The following is a 14,034-nucleotide window of genomic DNA, read 5'->3' as shown; positions in this document are numbered from 1 at the left end:
AACTATGTTCTTATTTCTCAGAATAGCTGCTACTAATGGGGGTCTTTTTTGGTTCCATATAAATTTTTGGAGTATTTGTTCTAGATCTGTCATATATGCTACTGGTATTTTAATAGGGATTGCATTGGATATATAGATTGCTTTGGGTAGTATGGACATTTTAATTACGTTAATTCTACCAATCCATGAAAATGATATATTATTCAACTAGTTTATATCTTCTTCTATCTCTTTTGTCAACATCCTATAGTTTTCCAAATACAGGTTTTTACCTCCATAGTTAAATTTATACATGGGTATCTTAATTTTTTTGATACAGTGGTAAATTGGATTGGTTTTTGTTTGTTTGTTTCTCTTTCTGTGAGGTCATTATTGGTGTATAAAAAAAGCCATAGATTCTGGATGTTAATTTTGTATCCTACTACATTGCTGTATTCATTTAATAAGTCTAGTAGTTTTTTCGATGGAGTCTTTGGGGTTTTCTATGTACAGTATCATGTCATCTGTGAATAGTGACAGTTTTACTTCCTCCTTGCCAATTTGGATGCCTTTCATTTCTTTTATATATATATATTTTTAATGATTTTTTGCAGAGAAGAAGGAAGAGGGATAGAGAGTTAGAAACATCGATGAGAGAGAAATATCAATCAGCTGCCTCCTGCACACCCCCTGCTGGTGATGTGCCCGCAACCAAGGTACATGCCCTTGACCAGAATCAAACCTGGGACCCTTGAGTCTGCAGGCTGACGTTTTATGCACTGAGCCAAACCGGTTAGGGCTATTTCTTTTTTTTTTTTTTTTTTTTTTTTAGAGTGTGAGAATTTATTTATTTGTTTATTTTTTTTTTATTTTTTTAGGGCTGACAGATGCATTTTATTTTATTTTTTAATTTATTTTTTAATTCTTTTTTATTGCTTAAAGTATTACAAAGGGTATTACATATGTGTCTTTTTTTTCCCCCACCCTTGACAATCCCCCGGCCTCCCCTACCCCCCAGTGTCTTATGTCCATTGGTTATGCTTATATACATGCATAAAAGTCCTTCGGTTGATCTCTTAGCCCCCTCCCTCCTGTCCCCCAACCCTCCCCGGCCTTACCGCTGCAGTTTGACAATCTGTTTGAGGTAGCTCTGCCTCTGTATCTATTATTGTTCAAAAGTTTATAATGGTCTCTATTATCCATGAATGAGTGAGATCATGTGGTATTTTTCCTTCATTGACTGGCTTATTTCACTTAGCATAATGCTCTCCGGTTCCATCCATGACGTTGCAAATGGTAAGAGTTCCTTCTTTTTTACAGCAGCATAGTATTCCATCGTGTAGATGTACCACCGTTTTCTAATCCATTCATCTACTGATGGGCACTTAGGCTGTTTCTAAATCTTAGCTATGGTGAATTGTGCTGCTATGAACATAGGGGTGCATATATCCTTTCTGACTGGTGTTTCTGGTTTTCTTGGGATATATTCCTAGAAGTGGGATCACAGGGTCAAATGGGAGTTCCATTTTTATTTTTTTGAGGAAACTCCATACTGTCTTCCATAGTGGCTGCACCAGTCTGCATTCCCACCAGCAGTGCACAAGTGTTCCTTTTTCTCCGCATCCTCTCCAGCACTTGTCATTTGTTGACTTGGTGATGATAGCCATTCTGACAGGTGTGAGATGATACTTCATTGTTGTTTTGATTTGTCTAGAGAACAGTCATCAACAAGTACTACCAATACTGGTAGGAACTGCCTTCTCAGCAAAAATGGAGTACATGAGGATGTAATTCTCGAACATAGTTGTGGTGGAGTGACTGTTCAATGTGAATTTTGCCTATCACTAAATTTCTCTGGTGAAAAACCATCCAATGGGAAATTAACTCGATGTTGTAGCAAAGAGAAAGTCTGTCCAAATGATATACATTTTCCAGATTACCCGGCATATTTAAAAAGATTAATGACAAAGATTCTGACAGTAAAAATTTCATGGAAAATATTTTCCCCACAAATAGTTCTTTTGCTTTTGCTTCCATGGGTGCAAATATTGCATCACCATCAGGATATGGGCCATACTGTTTTAGAATACACGGACAAGTTTATCACCATACTGGAACTTTACATCCTTTGGATGGTGTTTCTTGGAAGTGTGCTCAACTCTATATTTTGGATACAGCTACAAGTAAAAGATTAGCAATGCCAGAAAACCAGGGCTGCTCAGAAAGACTCATGATCAACATCAACAACCTGATGCATGAAATAAATGAATTAACAAAATCATACAAGATGCTACATAAGGTAGAAAAGGAAACTCAATCTGAAGCAACAGCAAAAGGTATTGCTCCCACAGAAGTAACAATGGCAATTAAATATGATCGTAACAGTGACCCAGGTAGATATAATTCTCCACGTATAACTGAGGTTGCTGTCATATTCAGAAATGAAGATGGAGAACCTCCTTTTGAAAGGCACTTGCTCATTCATTGTAAACCAGATCCCAATAATCCAAATGCCACTAAAATGAAACAAATCAGTATCCTGCTTCCTACATTAGATGCAATGACATATCCTATTCTTTTTCCACATGGTGAAAAAGGCTGGGGAACAGATATTGCATTAAGACTCAGAGACAACAGTGTAATCAACAATAATACTAGACAAAATGTAAGGACACGAGTCACACAAATGCAGTATTATGGATTTCATCTCTCTGTGCAAGACACATTTAATCCTATTTTAAATGCAGGAAAATTAACTCACCAGTTTATCGTGGATTCGTATTCAAAAATGGAGGCCAATTGGATAAATTTCATCAAAGCAAACCAATCTAAGTTGAGAGTTGAAAAATATAATGGTTTGATGGATTATCTCAAATCTAGATCTAAAAATGACAATGTGCCATCATCTTCTGAGGGTAGTCCCGGAAATATGCAGCAACAATATCAGGATGCTATGGTAATTGTAACAAAGTATGACAAGCCCAATTTATTCCTAACCATGACATGCAATCCCAAATGGGCAGATATTGCAAACAGTTTACAACGCTGGCAAAAAGTTGAAAACAGACCTGACTTGGTAGCCAGAGTTTTTAATATTAAGCTGAATGCTCTTTTAAATGATATCTGTAAATTCCATTTATTTGGCAAAGTAATAGCTAAAATTCATGTCATTGAATTTCAGAAACACGGACTGCCTCACGCTCACATATTATTTATATTAGTGAGTCCAAATTACGTTCCTCTAATTAATTCCCTTTCAATGTGCACGAATTTCGTGCACCAGGCTACTAGTCTACACTAATAAAAGACAAAGATGCTAATTGACCGTACCTTCGCACCCATCCACCAATCAGAAGAGTATGCAAATTAACCCAACAAAGATGGCCGTTAAATTTGCATACTGCAGGTGGGGCGGGCAGCGTAAGACACTGCCCGCGGGATCCAGGCCTCTGATCCGTGACCCGGGGAGGCGGGGCAGGCAGCGCCAGATGCTGCCCGGGGGTTCCGGGCCTCTGATCTGTGACCCGGGGAGACTGTGAGAGGGCACAGACCAAGCTGAGGGACCCCCCCCCCCCCAGTGCACAAATTTTTGTGCACCAGGCCTCTAGTATATAATAAAAGCCTATGTGGTCACGGTGTCCTCATGCTGTGACGCCCTCACGCCACAACGAGCGATCATCAAAATGCTGTGTGGGCAGCGGGCATGTGCGTGTGGGTTGGGACACCCTTGCCCAGATGGAGTTTGTATATGCTTCCAATATATTTCTACTTTTTTTAATTATTATTAAAGAAGCCTTTTTGTCCTCGAGTTATTCTTCAAACTTCCTGAGGACAAGAACCCACAGGAAGAAAATCTGCACCCTAAACACCACGTTTCACTGGCAAACTTCAGTTTTAGGTTACCAAAAATTTTGGAAAACTCTAAAAAAACTTTATCATATAACCTTTACTTTTGTTATATTTATAACAACCTTGAGATTTTGAAGCCAATTTTTATTATCCCAGGCATTTTCTTGGCAAATTTTGTAACATGGATAACTCATCGGCCTTCAGTGGCTTTGATGTGAAAGTACCATTTTATTTTATTTTCCTTTATAAAAACAGGAGTGCCCCCCCCACCACCACTGCTATTTTGCAGCCGGCTGGAGGGTATTTCTACTGATCTGTTCCTTCCAGTGTTATAGGAAAAAATAGAACATTGGGGACTAGTTACAGTTATGGCAAATATCAATCATGTTCTGTTAGCCATGATTGCTTTTTCTGGACATACCAACATGGCTGGGAGTCATATGCCCCCTGGACCTGGGATTCAACCTTGGGATATGGTCCATTCTCATTCAAGAACTGCCCATTATCAGGGAAACATTAATCTTGTTGCCCAAACAATGGAGTCCCAACCCAGCCTGCATTGCTTACTTCTCCATGCCTGTAATTCCTACTTCCCATTTAATCTTTGTCCCTATATTCATAAAGCAGGGAAGAGCAAACTAAAGTCCCCAAAAGATAGAAAGCCAAAAGTACAACACAGACAGAAATCTCAGTAGCTAAGAGTTTCAGGTGGCTGACGCCCTGAGAGGTAGAGCAGGAAGAGTCCCCAAGATTAAGAATTCTTGGCTGCTGCTAAGACATTCCTGCCATCTCTGTCATGTGTTCAGCCTCACCACACATAACTGGGCTTCCCAAAGCGGGACTTGCCCCATCTTTAAACAAACAACAGAGACACAAAACATCAACAGAAACACTCTTATACAGGCGTGCACAATGTACTAAAATTACAACACAACGTGCTACATTAAAAACAACAACACAGCAGAGCAATGTCTCCTACCCCTGGTACAGGAACTGCCCTCCCCAGAACCTCAGCATTCTCCCCAGTAGACTATGGGAGAATGTATTCCCTAGACTTAGAATTTCCGTTTCCCATCCTCGGCAGGTCTGTAGTGACTGTACATTCGTGCTCAACCCCCAACCCCCATATTGGAGATGTCTCACACTCCCTGAGATCCACTTTGCCCCTCTCTGGCCATTTCCTTTGTCGTAAAACAGAACCACATATCAGAACTCCACACTCACTTTATGTCCCAGACCTTTCCCAGTCACATATACCCGATCTCCAGGGATACCCAACCACCAAAACGTCACTTAGTCCAATTTACCATTTTGGCCCATGCATGTGGCTTGCCTGGTTGGCAAATGTTAGTATATCCCCTTTGTGTTGTTTTCGCCATCTTCCTAAGAAAAATAGTCTAGGGCCTATTTTATGGCATCCAAGGGGAGATGGGGCTCAGGCCAAGAGGCCACCTCCCTTTGTCTAGGGCAGTGATGGCAAACCTATGACACGTGTGTCAGAGGTGACACGAGAACTCATTTTTTTGGTTGATTTTTCTTTGTTAAATGGCGTTTAAATATATAAAATAAATATCAAAAATATAAATCTTTGTTTTACTATGGTTGCAAATATCAAAAAATTTCTATATGTGACACGGCACCAGAGTTAAGTTAGGGTTTTTCAAAATGCTGACACGTGGAGCTCAAAAGGTTCCCCGTCACTGGTCTAGGGAAATCTTCCTAGGACATGTGCTATCAGCCAGGTGTACATCTCTCATACCCCCTCCCTACCCCCAAATCCTGTTTGCTCTGGGAAAATTCAGTAGCTGCCTGGCCACATGCCGTTTCTTTTCTATGAAGATAAATCAGAGGCATGTTTCTTACATGTTATTTTGCATTTTTTTAATTTTAGTAGTCCCATGATTTTGATTTAGCAATGACTACGGATTTGGGCATCTTTTTGATGTGCCTATTTGAAAAGGAAAATGGGGGGGCTTGCAACCTAGTTCAGCATCAGGTTAAAACTGTAGTCTTACTTCCCCACTCTGACTGACTTGGGTGGATCTGCAGAGCCTAACCCCAGGGCCCTGCCAAGACTGACTTGGGTGGAGCTGCCGGGACACTCAGGGGCCACCACAGGAGAAGATATATAGGTCAGAGCCTCCCCATGAGTTCAGTTCAGGCTTTGAATCTGGAATTCCCCTGGACTAGCAGATCTGTGAAATAAAGATTAAACTTTCCTCCCTCAGAATTCTGGCTGATCCTTCTCCCATGCATTCTGCCACAGAATATTGGCTAGTTGCAAGGAGAGAGCAATGGGGTTGTAGCAGGAGCACCCCTGTGTGTGACTCCATCCTGTGCCCGCCTGCTTCACAATGCCTACGCCATTTAGACTTTGGTGTCCTGGCACAATGAGCAGTTATTAAACCTGTGTCAGTCCAGGGAATGGGGACAGAAAAGGGGCTTTGACGTGGATCTCTGCATGGGGAAGTGGCCACTACTCCCTAAAGTGAACGACAAGAAACACTGGGAGGAATCCAGCAGGGCAGCCGAGATCCAGGGCCCTGGGATTGGTCAGGTAATTCCACCTGGAAGGAGGCGGAAGCCCTTCCAGGCTCCACTTTAAAGGTAGGGAAGTTGTGGCAGAGCCTTAAGCCGTCCCGTCCCTTCACCCCCTGGGAGTTGAAGGCAGCTGGGTTTTGTGCGATTTCCTGTGTTGACCTGAAATGCAAAAAGGCAGCCGCCTGGCCCGGACAAAGCACCTCGGGGTCCTCACTGTCCCCCTCCCTCCTTCCCTGAATAATCCCGCCCACCGCTGCCCAAACTGCAAGGGAATGAGTGGCAAAGGAGCCCGAGCCCACGGCTGGGAGCAGCCGACAGCAGCGGCTGGGGAAGCCTGGGCTCGAGCAGGTCCTTTGTGGCCAGGAGAGGAGCCGCGGGAGATTCCAGGAGTCGGGGCCAGCAGGCCCGTGGTGCTGCGGTCTTCCCCTCCCTCTCTGCCCCACACGCGGCTCCCTCATGTGAACATGATTTTGCAAGAGGAGCGCGTTCTTTTCTCAGTCGGAGGGAAGGAGTAAATCCAGGCCCGGGTCAGGCGGGAGAAACCTGCGAGCGGCTCTGACTTCGGACCCAGCGCCTCCCCGCCCCGCCCCCTGCCAGGCGGTGTGGACGTCCAGGGCTGCAGCTGCGGGAAAACCCAGGACGGGGCGGGGCGCCCCAGCAGGTCCTGGGGGAAGAGCAGGCGGTGGCGGGGCGCCGGGAGCGCTGCTCTTGGGAACCTGCCTCTCACCTGCGGAGGGAACAGTGAAAGTCTGATGCCCTCGGGCAAATGAATGATGCAAACTTGCAACATCAACATCGTTTGAAAGCATCACTTGTTTAAACAATTTTCCCTCCAGTTTTGCGACTATCGAGCGGTAAACTTTCCGTTGTGGTGTTCCTTCTTTCGCATTCGCCGTCGGCCCCCTTGCCCGCAGGGAACCTACAAGGGGGGCAAATAGGTTCTCCTGAGGAAATGGCCCAGGACTAGAGGTTTCCCCTCCGACTTTCCCAAGCCCACCTCTCCCCGCCCCTTCTCGCGCTGTGGACGGTCTGAGGCCCTCCCACCCCTCCCCGGGGCGGGGCCAACGCCGCGGGAACCTCAGTGCCTCCTCACCTTACCTGCAATCCCCACTTCACCCCCACCCATCCCACGGAACCGAAGAACTGGTCGGGTGGAGCAGCCGGGGTCGCAGTGGAGGCCCGCCGGCCCGCGCGAGGAGCAGTGCTGACCAGGTCTTTCCATGCAGCGTGGCCTCAGCCAGGTGGGTGCGCTCCGCCCTCTTCCCTTTGCCTTTCCCAGCTTTTCCGTGATGCGGGGTGCACGCGGGGTGGACGCGGGGCTGGGCACGGACGGAACTTGCCGGTTCTGCAGCGAGGGGGCAGCCCATTGACCTGGGCCTGTGGTGGCTACTACTGGTCTTTCTCTGATTTATTTCACTCAGCACAATACCCTCTAGTTCTATTTATGTTGTTGCTGATAGCAATGTTTTATTTATTTTTTATTCCTGAGTCTTATTCACAAATTGTATGTATACACCACTTTTTTCTCCATCTATTGATGGACGCTTAGATTGCTTACATATTTTGGCTATTATAAATAATGCTGCAATGAACATGGATGATAGATATGTATTTATTGTTATTTTCTGTGAACTGTTGATGTCTTTTTCTGTTGGCTTGCTACTATTTATTTATTTATTTATTTGTGTGTGTGTGTGTGTGTGTGTGTGTGTGTGTGTGTGTGGTGGATTTTAAACCTTGTTGAAAGCAGCCACGTGCATGGATTGCACAGAGTCCTCCAAAGCAGTGATCCGCGCCTCTAGCATATCTGTTCCAATTTTATTGTCTTCTATTACACACTGTATTTGAATTTAATTCCATATCACAACCAATCTTGTTTAGAAGAGCCCCAGACCAAGCAGTCTGCTTGAATGCTCCCGTGGAGCTCCCCTAATTTTACCATATCTGTGTCTCATCCCAAGCTTACACATCCAGTAAGATGGAAGACTTGGCAACAAGTGCAGGTTTTTTGGATTTCTTTGACTCAGGCTGTGCAAGGCGTTCTCCTCTTAGCCTCTGCTTTCCTCCTCAACATCTCCAAAGAGAGCAATGTCATCTACCTCTTTACTCTCTGTAGCTGCACTTCCTGTGGCATCGTCCACATGAGCAAGGGCCACACTTGCCCAAAGCTTTCCTCACTCCTGGCAGGCTGACCTTTCCTTTTCATAAGACGTGATGTGACGGTTATACCAACATGGGGGATGATACGAGTCGGCAAGTGGTGGGTCGAGGACTGCTTCAAATACTGCCACATCTGCTGGTGGTGCACCTACCGCTCCATGTAGCACCTGGTAGTCGCCAAGCATCTGGAGGTGAGGCTGCGGGGTCTTTTCAGGTCTCCGAAACCCATGGCGGCCATTGATGTCGGAGCTGGGCGGCAGCAGAGCAAAGAGCAGTGCAGGTGTTATCGATTGGGGTTACTGGCTGGGACCTCGGTTCTTTTTATCGATGCAGAAAAGTTTTCACGGTCAACAAAAATACAAGTAGTATAAAATGGGGGTTATTGAAGATCCCTGCCAAATAAGGAGTGGGCCTGTCCAAAGGGCGGGAGGGAGGGAGGGAGGAAGGAATGGGGGGGGGGAGGGAGAGAGAGAGAGAGAGAGAGAGATCCCAAATTCCTGGGTTTAAAGGGGGATTTTCTTGATGGAGCCTTTCATCTGCATTCAGGCATGATTGATAGAAATAATATTTCTTCTGGGCATGCTGAAATGCAAATTTCATTTTAATTAGCCCAGGGTCCTAGTGTGGTCACATTGGCAATGAGCTCATATTCTTTTCCTCCTCTGAGCTTGCGCCAAGGATTGGCTGGCTCCAAATTTGCCTGCTGGAGGTTTCCTGGCGCTCAGCTGAGCAGCCCATAAGAGAGGCGGACTGAAGGCAATGTTGGCCCAACCCATGTTCAGGACCCCAGGGCGGGCTTCATTATCAGCCACTCATGGCTAACTTCCTACCTAATAGTCACCCCTCTCAAGATATGGAAACCCAATTCTTTGGGGACTTCTGGGCGAAGACCACTCTGACTGCTTTCAAGCTGATCGGATCTTTGTGGGGCTTTGGGTTCCCATACTTGTTAACTCTCATATTTGTATGTGTTGGAGTTAACTGCAGGGCCTCCCTCCTCTGGGTAGGATCCTCTAAGGCCGTGGTCGGCAAACTGCAGCTCGCGAACCACATGCGGCTCTTTCGCCCCTTGAGTGTGGCTCTTCCTAAGCCTTAGGAGTACCCTAATTAAGTTAGTAACAATGTACCTACCTATATAGTGTAAGTTTAAAAAATTTGTCTCTCAAAAGAAATTTCAATCGTTGTACTGTTGATATTTGGCTCTGTTGACTAATGAGTTTGCCGACCACTGCTCTACGGCAGCGGTCGCCAAGCTTTCGGACCACACGGACCACCAGTGGTCCACGGACCACCGGTTGGCGACCACCGGTTGGCAACCGCTGCTCTAAGGCAAGCATGTTAAACTCAAAAGCTAACACGGACTAAATAAACAAGGTTTAAGTTTATCTGGGCCACAAAAAAAAAAACCCTCACTTTTCATAGAAACCTAGGTTTATTTCGATAGAGGCATGCTGAATACAAAGGGCTGAAATAAATGAGTCATCGTTAACATAAAATAATAGAACATTTTAATAAAAATGAATATTTTTTCTTGAACATTAACTTACCAGACACTGAATAACTGCACAAATTAATAAGCATAACCCAAATAAACCTATTTTTCTTGTTCTCCAAAAGCAAAATATTTCCTGTTGCGCACACCAAACAAGTCAGTCCAAGACTAATGACATGGCAATCGACTACTAAAATATTCGTTGCTAGTATTAGTGGAGAGAAACGGTGCGCGTAAGGCGCGGAGGCGCGTACGGCGCGGAGGCGCGTACGGCGCGGAGGCGCGTACGGCGCGGAGGCGCGTACGGCGCGGAGGCGCGTACGGCGCGGAGGCGCGTACGGCGCGGAGGCGCGTACGGCGCGGAGGCGCGTACGGCGCGGAGGCGCGTACGGCGCGGAGGCGCGTACGGCGCGGAGGCGCGTACGGCGCGGAGGCGCGTACGGCGGCGCTTGGGAGGAGCCAGGGGCGAGGGAAGAGCGAGTAAGCCGCGAAAGGGAAGTGCATGCAACAGCATTAATCAGTCATTAGCGAACGTTGTAGTTCATTATTAATAATTATATATTACAGGATATTGTAAAAATTAAGTTACAAAATTTTTATTAAAATGTTTCTTATATACCGTTATATTGGCCGGGCTGCAAAAATACTCATTGTGTGCCGCATGCGGCACGTGGGCCACGAGTTTGACATGCTTGCTCTAAGGCAGCGATCACCAGCCGCTGGTCTGCAGACCACTGGTGACCCATGAGGTCCTAAAGGTTGGGGACTGCTGCTCTAAGGCGCCTTCCAAGAAATTGGTAGCTCCCATACTTGTTCCTTGCTGACGAAGATTGCTGCCGATGTCTGTCCAAGGGCCCAAAATAACAAGTTTGTTCTGTAAGACTGAGGGCTTGGTGTCCTTCAGACAGTACCATTTATAGCTGTATGGATGCTATACGAGAATGAATTGTTTTAACTAATTACTATGCGTCCAAATATTAATAGTAGTATGAAAATATATGGGCACAGCAAAGGGAAGCCAAAATTTAGTAATTAGCCAGGTAAGAGAAGAGTGTGCCTGTGAGTGTCTGGCTAGAGTTTTGGGTGAAGGGGTGAGCAAGAAGATCCATCAGTGTTGTCTGACATTTCTTTAGGTTGGAAGAAGTGAGGTACTCCATGCATTAGAAAAGTGTGTTAAGGTAGATCACTAGGAAGTATTCCGCAATTCCAGAGAGATAAAGGTTTTATATATCCCCAGTTGCAAGATTAGAAACTAAGCCAGCAGGTGATATTGAATTGTAAAGCATCAGCAGTGAGATTGGCCAATTGGCAGGCACTGTTCTTGCTGGCCAGGGTGAAGTAATAAAAGGGTAATTGACAAAGGAGATTACTCACACATATTTGGCATGTTAAAGGCATTCTGGTTTCTGAAAATAAAAATAGGTACTTGAAGTACTCTAGCGGTTCACAGGTGTATGCTCTGTCAGGAGAAGGTGATGTGTCCTCATGTTCCTCAAGATGTATCCAGCCTTGAACTCTCCACAGAATACACTCTGGGCTCAAGAACCAGCCCGCCTGCCAACCACAGATCTGTCCCATGGATTCCCCAGGCAAAAGGCCCTGTGCTGCAGGCCCTAATAAAAAACAAATCCACTGAATGGCACTGCTGTGCCACAGACCGAAAGGCCAAAGTAGGAGCTGGAGCTGCTGAGCTGTGAACATGATGGCACTGCAGCTCCAAAGAACCCTCCAAACCCACAAGCCTGGCCTCTCCCTCCGACCTTTGTGCATCAAAAAAGGTGCAGGTAGGCGCCAGAGCCTTACAAGTCTACCCAGCCGCTTTGCCTGTCTTGGGGTGTTGGGGAGCATTTGGGGTCTTGTCCCCAGCAAGAAGGGGCCTGGAAAGGCCACCAAAGCAGTTCTGGCATCTCGGGTCCCTCTCCTCATCTCTCTGGGCCACCAAATTCCCCCACCCAAGAAGCCGGAACCTTGTCCTCTCTGCCCACTAGTGAACGGTATCTTCAGGGGTCTTCTCTGGGTATTCTTAGGGGTCTTCTCCGACCTTGCCTGAACGCTCCAGTCCCATGCAACATGGAGTCACAGCTCGCTCTGGGCAGAGGGATCTGGAGGTCCCCTGTTCTCCTGACACTTTGGAGTGTCTTCTGCTCTCAGGAGACCTGGGTCAGCTTTAAGGACTCAGGGGGCCAGGCCCTGCCCACATCCATGGGCTTCAGGCAGTCAGGCCAACCTTGGGCACAGCAGTTTAATTATTGCGTGCAGCCCGAAATCCAATGAACCCACAGACAGCTGAGTCAGAAGGTCTCCCAGACATTCATTTCTTCAGTAGCCCTTTCAAGGAAAGTTCACTTGGCAGTGTGTGTACTCTTCCCAATCACCCTCAGATTGGCCAATTGGGTGAGCCCTGGCCTGTGGTTCAGATATGATACCTGTGTATCTTTTTTTGTGGTGTTGAAGGGCTGAGGGAGTACAAGGGGAAGGTGCCAGGAAATCCTGGGATTCACATCAGCGGTACCATACTGCCATCAAGTGGTCTCGCTTTGCTTCTCGCGAACCCTGCAAGGCCTTCGCAGCCTAGGAGACTGACAGGGGCATGAAGACATGCACAGGGACTAAGGGTCCAGGTCCCAGAGGTCAAGAGGTTGGCCAGGTGCTGGCCGGGCCAAGGAAGCTGTATAGACGGGCTTCTGACCACAAGGCATAGGGCTCTCGGGCCCCAGTCCCCCATAGGAAGCCAAGACTCAGGACCATGGCGGCAGCCATGTCTGGGCGGGATTAGAGAAAGCTGCCAGAAGGACCATTGGCCTGTCTTGTGGGTTTGGTACAGGTGCCCCTTCAAGTGCTCTGAGTCCTCCCTGAGGTCTGTGCCAGAGTCATGTGCCAAGTCCTACAGCCAGGCGCTGAGCTCCAGATTTGGATTGGACCTCAGCCCCAAGTGGTCTCAGACTGACCCTCTAGTCAGGGCACACCATTGTAGATCAAGATCCTACTGAGCATAGGAGCCTGCGTGTGTGTGTGTGTGTGTGTGTGTGTGTGTCCATGGGCGCCCTTGGAGGAGGGGTGTCTTCCTAGGGCGGCGGTGCGCGGAGTGCTTAAGCACGGGGCATTCTGAAGGTGAAGTGAGGGAAACTGATCTCTGTCACCTCAATCCAGAGGATGATGTCCTCTCCACATAGGCATCCTGTGTCCCCTGTGTCCTGATTCAAGGGTACGCACAAAGTGCCCAGTGGGCGTGGGCACTCTGTCCCAGGGAACAGGAAGGGCCTGTTGCGGGACACTGTGTGGCCTGGGATGCAGGCTCTCTTTTAGGTGCGAGCCCAAGGATGCCACACACACCTCTTCACTCTAACCTGCCCTGCTCCTGCTGAACTCTGCCTTGTCTGGGACCAGCACCCTCGTGAGCACACACGCAAGCGCAGGGCAAAAGCTCCAGGGGTTCAGGAAGAGGCTGTCCCTCACCGGGCTGCCGCCTCATGCCCTTTCCCCATCTCTGATGGTCAGGTCCCAGGCCTCCAGAGGGTACTCCCTGCAGGGAGCCCACAGGTGGACCTGGCTTCCACGGGCAGAGCCTGCCCTCAGGGGCACAGGCCCCAGTAGGAGCTGGAGCTGCTGAGCTGAGAACATGGCTGCCGCCGAGGCCATGCCTCTCAGTCCTAGAGCCCTGGGCACTCAGCTGGGCAGTACGGCTCTTTCGAGAGCCCACCCTGTGGCTTCCTTGGCCACTGTGCAGGTGTGCTGGCCACCCAGACCCGCCCCACAATGCTCTGTGGTCTCTAGACCCAGCCCACCTGCCAACCACCACAGGCATTTCCCAGCTGATCCCCAGGCGCAGGGAACCTGTGCTGCCGGTGCAGCTGGAAAAGGATTCCACTGGATGGTACTGTGGCTCCACAGATCTGTCTGTCCCCATGAACCTGGCCTCCCTCTGCCCTTTGTGGATCAAAAAAGGTGCAAGGAGGCACCAGAAACCTTCCAAGCACAAGCAGCCCCATTGCCTGGGCTGGGGTGTTAGGGAG

The 14,034-nt window shown here is 47.6% G+C and overlaps 1 pseudogene across 1 annotated transcript; it reads right to left on the bottom strand.

Moving 5' to 3' along the window:
• Positions 1–7,213: 7,213 nt before the first annotated feature.
• On the bottom strand, positions 7,214–12,769 carry LOC308511783 (elongation factor 1-beta-like; annotated as a pseudogene). The gene is made up of 4 exons: positions 12,711–12,769; positions 10,293–10,469; positions 8,106–8,778; positions 7,214–7,288 (listed from the first exon to the last, which is right to left on the bottom strand). The product of its transcript is annotated as an elongation factor 1-beta-like (transcript).
• Positions 12,770–14,034: the final 1,265 nt, after the last annotated feature.

The sequence above is a fragment of the Myotis nattereri genome, assembly GCF_964212035.1.
Source record: "Myotis nattereri genome assembly, chromosome: X".
Lineage (NCBI taxonomy): Eukaryota > Metazoa > Chordata > Mammalia > Chiroptera > Vespertilionidae > Myotis > Myotis nattereri.
The sequence above is the reverse complement of the archived record's forward strand: the minus strand, read 5'-3'. Positions and strand labels throughout refer to the sequence as shown.